Source organism: Alligator mississippiensis, chromosome 5, assembly GCF_030867095.1.
Source record: "Alligator mississippiensis isolate rAllMis1 chromosome 5, rAllMis1, whole genome shotgun sequence".
NCBI lineage: Eukaryota > Metazoa > Chordata > Crocodylia > Alligatoridae > Alligator > Alligator mississippiensis.
Window position 1 is genome coordinate 25,141,363 of NC_081828.1, and position 13,701 is coordinate 25,155,063.

The following is a 13,701-nucleotide window of genomic DNA, read 5'->3' on the forward strand; positions in this document are numbered from 1 at the left end:
GATCATGGTCTATGTGACCATCACACCAAGACCTTCGCGTGTACACTTAGGCAAGAGCAAGGAGGAACAGAGTCTGCCTGAGACCCACCATCCCCACCTTTAGACCATCAAGACAAAATCCAAAGGCCAGACTGGTTGTAGTTACAGTAGTGTATAATAATGCAAAAACCAGCAAAAGATAATAGACTTGGAAAAAGAGTGGCTGAATTACCAATTAAAAAACATTTACATAAGTTTATACCCCCAAGATACTACTCAACTGCAATATATGCTCACTATACACTTTGGGCAGATCCAAGAGGGGAGGGGAAGGTGGTGTGGCCACATGCTTTTTGGCTGTGCTATGCATATCAAGTGAGTTCTCTGCTGCTCCAGAACTCAGCATGCCTAGTAAACTGACAATGCTCACTGGATAGCCTAAGCTCCAGCAGGACCTGGGCTGATCAGCCAGTGACCTCAGAGACTTCCCTGGGTATGCTGAGCTTGGGCAGAGAGCCACAATGAGCAGCTCGTTAGCTCAGCCTGCAGAGTTTTGAGCTAAATCAGCCTGTTAACTAAGCCTGAGGAGCTCTGGCAGGAACTAAAGAACTGCATATGCCACATTTTACTTTTAGTAAAATAACTTACTGGAGACTTGCTTTTATAGAGCAGAGTATATGCAGATTTTGATGCCCATAGGCATTTTCAACCTAAACTAAAAAATAGTTGACTTTCACACCTACAAAACTAAGTGTATAAATAAAAGTTGGCACCAATTTATGTCAGTTTTTATTTTTTGCAGTTGCACCTAGGTGGTAAGTCACTTAGATGTCTAACTATGTGATTAATAGAAGAACTTCAGTTCTGGAGAACTTCAGTTCTGAAGGGAGATAAATTAGAGGTGCCAGAATTTATAGAAAACAAGCTTTCATTTAAGTACATTTGAAAAATGTGAATAGATCCTAAATTTTGTAGATCAGTCTAGATCGGAGGGCAGAAGTGAGCTTTATGAGCCTAACTCTGGCATAGTTGTACACAATGTAAAAAAGTTTGAGTAATACGCAACAAATGTTAACTCAAATGGTTTGGGGTTAAATCTGGTGGAAAGAAGAACCCCTTGTTCGGAAGCCTCAGAGTTGAAGCCAAATCCTTTATGGTGTTGTATACATGTAGTTTCCAACAACAAGGGGAATTATATACACCTTGTAAATGGCATTCAATAATTTGCAGGATCAAATTACAGTTCAGAAGTACTAGAACTGCTTAGCCATTTCTATTCCTGTCAGTGATGACGGATCATGTTTAGGAGTGGGAATAATTAATGGACAATTAATTTTCAATAAAACAGAAAGCCTAAGTTCCTTGCAGTCATACATTGTTTTCAAGGGAGCCTTTAAACCAACCACGCAACACTCACAGCATCTTCAGAACAAAGAAACTAAAGTATAGAATGGAACATTGTGTGATATATTAGACAATAATGGTAGAACTCCAGCCTCAGGCCACCATCTTGTAACACAGTGGTGAAACCTGGTAGCCAATCATACTTAATTTCAGTGGGATTCTACATATCAACAGGACAACTTGAAGAATTAGGTGAATTGACTTTGTATTCAAGTCAAACTATTGTGTGTTTTAAAAAAAATAAGTATAAGAGAACACTTCTTCTGAACTTGCTGTCTCTCATTTTCCTACTGCTTTTATTTGAATATAAGATGACCTCCTAATCATTATATTCTATATACATATATATATAGGAAATGTATAAGTTTGTAAAAAAATCCCAGGTATAGAATCCAATTACTGAACATTTGCTTTAACTTGTCCCCTTCCAACTGCTACAGTAGAGAAAATAAATCTGGGGGCAGGGGGAGGTCAGGTGGCCCTCTTATCTTCTGCCTCCCACACTTCTGCTCTCTATAGCCCCTGTCCCCAACCTTACTATCAGACCATAATCTCTCTGACTACATGGAGGTGAGGGGCAAAATTGAAAATGTTAACCTTGAAAAAAATATGGTTGGAGTAACTGAGTTCACTTGGACTGAATACTTTTGACCTTTCTTGAAGCACCCTTTGTTTACCCCTTATGGGTCATGTGTTTTACAGTCAAACTTAATGTGGGTACCATTTAATTAACTTCAGTGTTAGTTTCCATTACTGAGCACATGCTGCTTTTGGCAGCAGTTTAATAACAGACAATGTATTTTATGAGATTTCCTTATGTGTGAATGTAAGATGAGGAGCTTTTCCTCCTCATATTCTATTCAAGTAAATATAATAATACTTTTTCTTTTAATTTTCCCTCATTTTCTGTAATGAATCAGTGTGATCCAGCAGCTTTCTGTGATCTTTCAACTAGGCCTGTGCAAAGTGGCTAGTATTCGCTTCAGCTTCGGCTGATTCGGGGGACAGTGATTTGATTTGGTGATTCAAATCCCTGTCCAGAATTGATTTGGCTCTGTGAATCGGCCCCATCCCCCACTCGCTCTCCCAGCTCCCAGCTTGGTAAAAAAATGCCCTCACTCACCAGCTGCTGCCAAGTGGGGGGGGGGGTGATCCCTGCAGCACCCCCGCTGTCCCCCACTACTTGGGGAACTCTACCATGAGCCCCCCAAACCCTGCCCACTCTCTTAGACCCCCCATGGCTGCCCTGCCTGCCCCAGCTCCCAGCCCTTTAAAAAAAAGCCCACAAAAGCCCCAACTCACCAGCCGCTGCCAAGCAGGGAGGAAACCCCCACTGCCCTGTGCTGCATGGGGGGGGAGGGGGCTCTGTCATGAGTCCCCAGAATTCCTGAGGCTGCTGGAGCAGGTGGTGAGTGGGGGCTTTTTTTTTTTTTTTAAAGGGCCTGGAGCTGGAGCAGGTGGGGCAGCTATGGGGAGTGCTGGAAGAGTGGGTGGGGGTTCGGGGCAGAGCCCCCTATGCAGCATGTGGCAGTAGGGGACAGCAGGAATCACCCCCCTGCCTGGCAGCAGCCAGTAAGTGGGGCCTATTTTTTAAAGAGCCTGGAGCTGAGGCTGGGAGGGGCAGCCATGGTGGGGGGACTGGGACAGTGAGCAGGGGTCGAGGGGCACTCAGAGGGGTGGGGGAGCAGGCAGGGGATGGAGCCTGGCAGGGGTCCCCCCATGGTTCTCTTCCCCCCTTCTCCAACTCCTCCTCCCCTGTCCCCCACTTACCAGCATGGAGTCTGGATCCAGCTCCCTGCTGCAGTGAGCAGGGACTGCTGGAATTGCCAAAGTTCTCCAAATCTTTTCTGAATAGATTTGGAGAGCTTTGAATCAATTCAAACCTTTTAACTGGCCTCCTTATTCGATTTGGATTTGGAGATTTGGCTACTGAATCAAGCCAAATCTCCTCCGAATCATATCAGCAAATGAAACTTCGCACAGCCCTGCTTTCAACATGTGTTAGCACGTGAGAACCAGGGATTTTTCCATGTATTTGTAATACAATATTCCTGACACCTTATTTGTATGTTGCAAGTATACTCTAATATATGGGATGGAGCCAACATACAATGTTTGGATATTGGATGCAAAATTCCCTAGATTTCAAAAGAGTATCATTCGATTTTGGTAACAAGCAAGGAGTCTCAAATCATGTAGTTATAAGCTTTATCTAGATAGGAACATTGCCACATGTAGGATTGAGGTTCCATATTGGGAGAATTTGCAATTAATAAAAGGCCTGACATTGCAGTTCTCTCTCATGGAAAGCAGAATTAATATGCAGTGAGTCCTATTGAAAACAAAGGAACTATTCATGTAAATAAATGCAGTATAGAAACAGCAGTATTAGTACCTATGGGCCCATGTACTGGAAAACATTATTAGGAAGAATACTTTTATTGCACCAATTTTAGAGTATTGATGGACTAAAATGAAATATGAAAAAACAGATAGTTTGTAAGGCCTACATTTTGGAATCTGATATTCAGGGGGGGGGGTTTGTTTTTATTATGGAATGAAAAAACAAAAACATACAAACCCACAATAGGATTACAGATTGATTCCCAATAAATAGAGAGGATTATTTTTTGTTTTGGCATAGACACTTTCTGGGAAACAAAAGTGGTACATTTTAATATGGCAATTATCTTTAAAATATGCTATGTTTAAAAAAAGGAGGACTTATGGATGAACATATAAATTGATAAAATGGATCCACTTTAATACTGTCTTTCAAATAGCTGGATAAGTAATGCACAATTTTGTTATGGAAATGGGAATTACTGCTGTAGCGACACTATCATTTCAGCAAAAAAAATACCAGTAAGTTACCATAGAGCTTGATTCATTGCTAAATATTTTGAGGCTTCTCTAGAATGAAAGGCTGACAGCTGTAAAAATTGAGTCCCCATAAGGCTAGCTGATTCAGCAAGAAATCATCCACGCTGAGGAAGTCCTTTTAAAAGCATGCCATTTTGAGGTATCAAGCCATGAAAAAAAAAATGTGGAGTTACAGATTGAGGTGTGGCAAACACATGTCCATGTATTAGATACTGTGGTCTATAGCTCCTGGCCCACTTTGGGAGTGGTGTGCTTAGTGCCCCTGGTGTTGTGATGGGCAACGGCCTGCAAAATGCTAAGTAAGAGTGCAGTAAGAGTGCAGTTGTGGCTTTGGGTCTTTCTCTTCACTTTTGATGGATGGTCACGCTGCTAATATATGCACTCAGAAAAGGACTGCAATGAGGAGGTGTTTAAAGGAGGTGCTCCTGGTATATTTCTTCACTTCCTTTGACAACATTTTGAAAGGGCTTATAAGAGATCAGTCCAATATTCCGATTGTAATGTTTTTGTGTACAATTCTGAAAAAGTCAATGTCTTTGCTATCTTATGTGGCTTCTCCCCATGACACAGGACTCCAGACTATGAAACTTTTTTGTAGGAATCTCAACTTTTCAGTATAAACAAGAAACATTTCCAACCTTGTGGTTATGGAGAAAAAAAGCTTGAAAACAGGCACTCTAAAAGATTGAAAAGAAAAGAAAAATCAATATTTTTAAGGCAACCTCAGGATTTGTTTGGGTCTCTATTTGTGACTTTATGCTGCTTAACAGTCAGTAATGCACAGATAAAGTAGTGGTTAGACCCATTTTTATATCAATTAAATAGATGAGTATCCTGCTATTAATGCTGAAATGCCAATTAGCTGGTGGCAAAATACAATGACAGCATGAGATTCTAAAACTGTTAGAGCACTAGCATGCAATATGGGAGAGGCAGGTTCATGTTTATATCTGATCCTCAAAAATTGTTGTGAAATGGAATTGCCGCCCCTATTCAGCTCCACTAGGTACATCTAACTTTCAAAACAGAGCAGTGTTTGCACAACTCTGTGGAAGTGCATTAATAAGTAACTCAAGCTATAGTTTAATGCATGAATTCATCATCACCAAGTTTTTGTGTAAGTCTTTATCATCCAGTTATCCTTATCATGAAAATTCTGTACCTTGCAAGTGCCTGGGTTTGTATCTGCAGGTAGAATACCCATATCACCCATATTGTGTGAGGCATCCATTACACTGGGGAGCTGTATAGCAAATGTCCAGAATACTCTCTCTTTAAATTTTATTTGTTGAAGTCTAAATGTGCTCACATGCAGCTGGCCAACACAAACTTGTGAACCTCTTAATTCCTCAAAATAGGCATCGTATAAATCCTCCATATAGGCAAGAATTTCCCCTCAAGAAAAAAAAAAGCCCATTTTTATTTTAAAGTGATTGCATAGGACTGCAAGAAAGCCAAGAATTCTCAATGTTTATGGTGTAAACACTAGTTTTATTTGGTTTAAAGGGCATGGCAGCATACACATAATCCTGCGCTGATTGCAAAATAATTTGCTAAGAGATGGCCTTGATGTACTGAATAGCATAAGTCTGTGTTCTTTTCTGATCATACTGTCTCAATTACCTGGGTGGTCAGATGCATAGTAGAACACAAAAATAGTTATTTTAATCTTTTTTTTCTGTATTTACCATTTTGACCACAGGCATGCTTCATTTTTCTAGGAAAGAGCTCGCCACTAAACTTTCAGTGTATTTTTTTCTATAAATATATATATTTCCAATATCCCCAATTCTTTTGAAATTATACATAATTTTTTTACTTGTAAAATCTTACAACATTTTCTTGGAAATCAGTATATCTATTGGGCCATTTAATCAGATTATATCTACTAGCTTTGATTCAAATATATTTTAAACAAAATTTACACCCTAAGGAATCTTGTATGTCAGTGGTATCTAGCAAATGCAACCAAAATCTGTGCCCCTCCTGTCCTGAGCATACACAGGCATAAGAAACAGCCCTCTTAAAAAAAAGTCTACAGTCTTAATAAACAAGACAGATAAAGGGTGAAAGAATCATTATCATCATTTAGATTTATATCCTGCCCTATCCAGAAATGCTGAGGCTTACAATAACAGACACACAGCCCCCAAGATAAGAAACAAAACAGACATTTCCCAATAGAAGTTTCAACCTAAATTCTGCATATTAGGAACTAGGTCGCAGAGGGACGATGGGACTTGCCCAAGGTCACATTGAATAGGTGTGTCTATACATTCAATTAATTCAAAGTAGGCTTACTGCTCAGTAAAATACTGTGCAGTAAACCTACAGGGGAGCATGTCTGCACATGCTCCCTCTTGGGAACAGATTTGCTCCCAATGAGCTACTCCCGTCTTTCTCTGTCCCCCCTGCAGCAGCTGGGAGAGCCAGGTCCAGGAGTTACCTGCTGCCAGTGCAGGGGGATGTTGTCCTGGCCAGATGCCGAGCTCAGAGCCCACCCTAGTAGCAATCAATTTCTGAGGGCAGGGAGCAATCTCCCACCCACTGCGCAGGAACAAATTTGATCTTGGTCAGATGTCTACACATGTGTTACTGTGAAGTAACTACTCCACAGTTAATTTGCTACATGAATTTTGCAGGTAGCAAATTAACTACGGAGTAGATCAATTCTCTGCACGCTAAGTGTTTGCACATGTAGGTGGTGATGCTTAGTGCACAGTAAATTGGTCTATTGAACAGTAGAGCATCTCATGTAGAAGCCCAAAGAGCCAGGAATTAAATCCCAGTCTCCTGAACCTCAGCCCAGTCCTTAATCCTGAGATTCACCCATCCCTTTTAAAGAAATTCTAATAGCTTGTCCCTATCATTGTATATTTACCCAGATGTTATACTGCTGTCTCCTAACTAGTTTAACTGACACTGATGATTTCTGATTGCATTTATTATCTCTTTTGAGAAAAAAATAATAAAAAGCATCACATGGCTTACCCTTGAATGTTGTAGCCCTCACTTTATAGAAATAAAACAGTGTATTCAAACATTGCAAGTAACAACTCAGCATGGACAGGCAAGACTGAACTTCTTTGTAGCCGCCCTGATGAGAGAAAACGAAACAATATAAAGTCAGATAACAACTTAAAACACTAAGCTAAACATACAACAGCACCTGTTGCTGGAGATGTCATTTGGTGGATCGTTACAACTTTCCACCCTTTACTGTAAAGCAAATGGGAAAATAATGAACAAAAAGAGTTAACATTGTTGTAACTCTTAGGAATCCATGTACTTTGCCAACAACTCAGGTTCTCATCATCATCTTCCCATCCTGCAGTAAGTCATGGGGATACTGTTTGTAGCTGAATATAATTTACAAGCAGGTACAGGACTCATGTCCTCTATGCCAGGCTCTTCTGTTATTGGTAGACTGCAGTAATGAGGACTTGAAGATATACCAGCAATTTTTTATGCCACAACCAGTTTCCCATTTCAGAACAGAAGAACCTATAGGATTGTTTTCAAACTATATCCATCCAGATTGGTTACTGAATCTCCTTAATGGTTGTCATTCTATCTTCTTTCAATTAATCTGTGCATCAGTTCTCAGTGCAATACAGAGGGACAAGTTCAGGATTACTGGTTCACCTTATGAATTGCTGTGTAAGTTCTATTCCAAAAATATAAACTTAGGGCTTTGTTTTGCTTTTTTAAATTTTTTTTGGGGGGGGGGGGGGAGGGGGAGTGCTTTCCAGTTGTATAGCCACAGCTTTTCTTTTCTGCTGTACTTATAATCATTTCCTTGGCATGCTCACTTCCAAACCATCTGTTCCTTAGCATTAAGAATGCTGTCCTTTCCTTACTGAGACCCCTGGCACATGTTCATTTAATGGCACAATGGGATCTGTTCCCTGATCCTCTCAACAATTGTGCCTCCTGCCATGCCCCATATCCATTGTAGGATGTGTGATTTTGGGATTGGGGATCAGATTCCAATTTGGCCTTTACTATTTGCCAATTCAGGGGGAACCCAGACTCATGATCCCAGGCTTTCCCTCATTTTGCAGTTGAAAGCCAGGTGCCCAATGAGCCAGGGGAATCCCAGGGCTGAGACTGGCAAACAGCTAATTGTTGGTTTTAGCCCTAGGACCTCAGTAGAGCTGGTTGGAGACTCCAGGGTGATATTAAGGCTGGGACTGACCATCAACTGAGGAGACTGCACTGGACATCCCCATAGCCCCATACCCAGGATATTAGAAAACATTGTGTGGAGCCTGGTTGCATACATGATATTTTAAGGTCCCGGTGTGCCAGGGCCCTGGGATCTAGGAACACCAAATACAGTGGTGTCCCCCTGGTCTGATTTGGGACACCAGATACAGTGGTGTCACCCTGGTCTGATTTTTCACAAAACTTGGCACTTTAATAGCTCTTACCTGAATGCACTCTTTGGCACAGGTCTGCTGAACAGCAATTCTAGCTAGATATCTGTAGTTGAAAATACTCCTACATGTCCACTATAACAGCTCTTTAACATTTGCAGTATCAGCATATGACTTGGCTTCACAACTTTATTCTGAGTAATGACAAGGAATAACTCATCCTTGCCTTCCAGTGAGCATGTTAGGGGTTTTCTAAATCCCAAGAATTTCATCCACTGGATTCACACTTCCTGCTACCCATATCCAGCAAGAGCATGTGCATTTTTCTACCCTTTTCAGTCATAAAGAAGTCTTGAGAATTTATTTTTCTCTTATTAGCTGCAGTATCTGCTTTAATTGCTCCATTATTCACTAGTGGTCCAGCAGACCAGGACTGATTCTCCTGTTCAAGGTTATTTGCTACTAAAAGTCACTGTATTATTTTGTATTTAGCTTATGCTATATTACTTCCCTACACCTGAAGAAGGGAACTCTGCACTCAAAAACTCATTTACCATCTCTCCCAACTATATAGTTGCTTCAATAAAAAGGTATTACCAAAAAGTCTTGCTTCCTGGTATTTTCAGCTTTTGCTGATCTTCCCGTATTGCCTTTTTCCCAGGTCATTCTTATAACTTGCCAGTGACACTGATTTTCAGATTGATGGCTCTAATTTGGACTGGATTTCCACTTTTGAAGCATATAGCTTTTGTCTTTAATAGCTCTCTTCGTATTTCATTAAGAAGAAAAATATTACAATAAAAAATTATCCATAGTAGGATTAGGCTGGGCCATGTTTTCTTTCTATTGCATTGTCATTTCCTTGGTTTTTATACCATTCATTGCCACTGAAAGAAGATGTGCTGAGTATTAGACATGTAGTGGAATGAAATAGAATACAAATTCATTACTATATGGATCATTTTTGTAGTGCCTTTACAGGCAATCATTACATTACTGAACAAACCTTATTTAAGGAAAAGATATAGTAAATGGTCTACTTTGAGACATACAATTGGTTGAAGGTTAATTCAGTCAGAGCTCTTAAAAATCAATATAGAAGTCAGTGCAGTACATTTTGGTGTACTGAATAATTTGAATAACAAAAAATATATCTCCATATTTGAGCATGTAATAAATATTATTTAAAGCTGAAGAAGCAGAGAATAAAGTGAATTCCAGGAAGAGAATGTGTTGAATATACAAATTAACTATTTTGCTTAGTGCATCAAACAATGATGAACAAGTTTTAGATCAGCAATAAAACAATACAAAACCAAAGGCCTTTGCTTTATTATATTATTCTATAAACTTAATATGGCAAATGTAATCCCATAATTATTGATGTGAATTGGTAAACCTGGCAAATTAAACTATGGAAAGGAGCACAGAATAAACACACTTTTACATTTCCATAGAGCTACATATACTACAACGCAAAGACCCTATAGAGTGGGCATGTCTACACATGCACATTTACTGTGCAGTAACTGAAATTACTGTGCAGGGCATAAGTTGGATGGGCATATGTCTACATGTGCACCCCATATTGAGCAGTAAAGATAGTGACTTATGCTGACTTGAGCGTAAATTTGATACCTGCACCATTACTCTCTCTATGAGATTATTTTGACTTCACAAACTCATGCTTCATTGTATGCTAACTTTAGCCCCAAGTCAGTCCACACACAGTGTTAATGTGCTTTAATGCCTGCATATGTAGACACTGCCCTATTCCTGCTTTCTGTGCAGTAAATTTCAGCAGGCATACATGCACATGTAGACATGCCTAGTCTGGCTCTTCTCAACACCATTTTAACTCCATTGATTCTACTAGTATTATTTCCAATAGTCACTTAACCAAGGAAAGATTCAGGCCTCTTGTTTTTAGATTTACAACCTGTGATAATACAGGTTAGTTTACTTTCAGGTATGTCCTATTCAATTTTGACTGTAAAATTGGGGAAAATGCTTGTGTCTTTTCTATGCATGTAATTTTGCCATAGGACTACATGAGTATTGCATTAACTAAATGGCACAGACTAGTGACACTATTTCTACAGTCTAATGTTAATGTATTATGAACTACTTTTGCTTTCTTCAATTTCTAGTGCACAAGGCACACAGATATGAATTTGCACATTTGAAACAGGTTACATTCATCAGTGAGGTACCAATTTAAAAAAAAAATCTTTTTTTTATGCAGCAACTCATAAAGCATTTATTCTGAAAGTATTTGTTGAGGGCAAGGAGAGAGAGGAAAAAAATATTTTCTTCTTTTCTTCCTCTACTCTCACAAACAGAAAAATGCTCAAAGGGGAAAATTATCTCTGTGAAATATTGGTAGGGTGTGAAAATAAGGCTCCAAGTAGGTGTCTGGTTGCAACCTTAAAACCACCACCTGCCTAATTTCTTTAAAACTACCTCCAAACAAGCTCTCAATGATGTTATGATTTATTATATTGACTAAGACTTTTTTCCTATTGTATTTTATATGTTCTTCTAGAAGGTTGGAATTTATTTTTTCCCCTTTTGCCTTTGAAAAGGAACTGCTTTGATTAGATTTGCTAGGATTTAAGAAAGAAATATATAGAGGAAATTTATTTTCATTCACCTAAAAAAAAAAAATCTTCTAAGAGGATCTGAAAGGATTGTTATTAATGGGCTGATTGTGCCAAAAGGAGAAAACAAAAACCCCATTTTTGGTTATTTGATGTCTTTTCTTTTCATATCCTGCTTATTTTATATGAGATAAGAATAGAATTTTCTTCCCTTCCAACCCCTCCGTTCATATTTTAAGGAACTCCTTGAATCAAAGATACATGACATTTTAGCAATAACTAGATTTTTAAAGTAGAAGAGGCAATTTATTCACTACAGTACCTTTTGAAAATGAACAGCTATTTCTCAGGAGTTTTCAACCAATTATAAAATGAAACATGTTTTCTTATTTTGAACAATATATTCTCTCTATGTGAAACAGATTACTTATACTAAAGGACATGTTTCTATTAATACCCCTGGAACCTAGGATGAGCTATGGTAAATCAAAATATTTTTAAAATCAAGGGAAAAATAATCAGAAAATTATAGTCTTCCACAATGCATTATTGGCTGTGACCTTGATCTTTAACCTTGTTATGCAGAAGTTTATTAACTGGACATATTTTCATCTATCATTTTTCAGTATGGGTTTTTCCCCCCAGACTCCTTTGCATATTTTGTTTTGGTGCTTTTGAAACAGAGACATGGATAAACCAGTTATCTTACTCCTTTGTCTGCTAAGGATAAAAAAATATGTTACAAAGCTTAGCCTGTAGATGACTTACACAGCTGTCCAAGGAAGAGGGGGTGGGGAAGAAAGAAATACTTTTAATACATTTTTGAGCCCATGCTACTTTTTCCTAAGCATGATATTATTTATAGTTTTGCTGAAAAAGAGCTGGCACTGGAATTTCAGCAATACACATAACTGGCTCTCTGCTTGGGAAATAAGCTTTATACTCTAACCACTAAGCTTTAGTGTAACTAAAACAAGTAAAATTGTAAAAGCAATTAATTAATGTAACAAATGTAAAATGAGTTAATGTGCATCCCCATAGAAAAAGATGTTTCTTTAAATGTAGTATTATGGAAGTGAAACAACAGAGAGCGATCTTCAAAAAAGCTTCAGAAGAATGCACCATCTAAACATTTCCACAGCTTGTAGATTCCCTATTACATGTTTGAGTGTGTGGCCTTAGGGAAATAGAAAGAGGTGTAAAATTTCAACGTTATGCAGACTCTGTAGAACTCAATCATTCAACCAGCTACTTGAATTTAATTTAGGATTAACATTTGCTATAACTGTGATACAATGCAGACTTTAAGAAGTTCTGCTTATGAGAGATATACACAAGTCAATAATATATATAATACCTGTATGTTGCTTTAGGTAGTAAAACAACTCCATTCTGCTGGGTTACTAGATCTTTAAATTTGCTCCTTCAGGTAATTGAAACCTGTTTTAATTACCAGTAAATGACAGACTTGTCTCATTTATTCTGTCATCAATATTCAGCACTCCGGCCACAGAAAAGAGGGAAAGATGCCAGAAACATAAGGAGAGGAGATTAAAGGATAGCAGAAAATGTTTTCTTTCTACTTGACTGCTTTTGGAGTTGGCCAGATTAACAGCATGGAGACTGAAGTCCTCTATTCACACAGCAGGTACCACATGGCAGTCTTCCTCACAATGCCCTGGCAATGTTCTTCAGACTTGTTCTGATAGAACTACCTGGGAGCTAAGTAGCGAAGTCCCAGGGTGCTTTCAATCATTGCTGTCCTAGCTGAGCTGGTTTTAAATATCTCAGCTGTGAAGCTGGATCTTGTTATATTTAACTTTTTCTGCTGGGCACTGAGCTGAAACCCAACAAGACATATAGGCTACTGAGTATCCATCAGATGTTTGTGAAACCCGGGCAATATAAGTTTAGCCAGATTTAAATCAGCGAGTGACCTAAGAACAGAAAGGCTTTTCTCATGCGTTTTCTTATCCCTTGATCCATACAACTCTTAAGAACAGCTTCTTAAGACATTCATTTTCTCCAGGGAGAGTCAACGATGTCCCAGGAGAAACCATAAGTCTACAAATGCTCTGGGTTTTTCTCCCAGTGCCAAAAATGTCATTCCAGGAGAAAAATAACCTGGGAACAACCAGGGTCAAATCACTCCAAGAGAGTTTCTCCTGGGAGAGCAAATGTCTGTACAACTCACCCTTCTGAGACAAGCCACAGTGCAGTCTTCCAGCATCTCAGGATGTTTTAACCCTTGACCCCTCCCCACCAGGGAGACAAGGTTGCTCACTGGACTCTACTACTTCAGCTGATCAGGGAACAGAACATGCCCCCTTTACTGACCTACATAGGCTGATTCTGAGCAGTCTGGGTCAGCCAATTAGGGCTGCTCTGTTTACTGATCCCATCTGTCACCAGATAGACTAAGAGACCCTGCAGAGCATATTACAATGTGTGCACAG

The 13,701-nt window shown here is 39.1% G+C and overlaps 1 long non-coding RNA gene across 1 annotated transcript in view; it reads right to left on the reverse strand.

Annotated features, from left to right (window-relative positions):
• Positions 1–3,594: 3,594 nt before the first annotated feature.
• Positions 3,595–13,701, reverse strand: part of LOC132250618 (uncharacterized) — a 35,895-nt gene continuing 25,788 nt past the window's right edge. Inside the window, exons 2-3 of the long non-coding RNA XR_009462210.1 lie at positions 7,258–7,363; positions 3,595–4,943 (exon numbers count right to left, since the gene is read on the reverse strand). This is a non-coding gene — a long non-coding RNA (uncharacterized LOC132250618). The remainder of the gene's footprint in view (positions 4,944–7,257; positions 7,364–13,701) is intronic.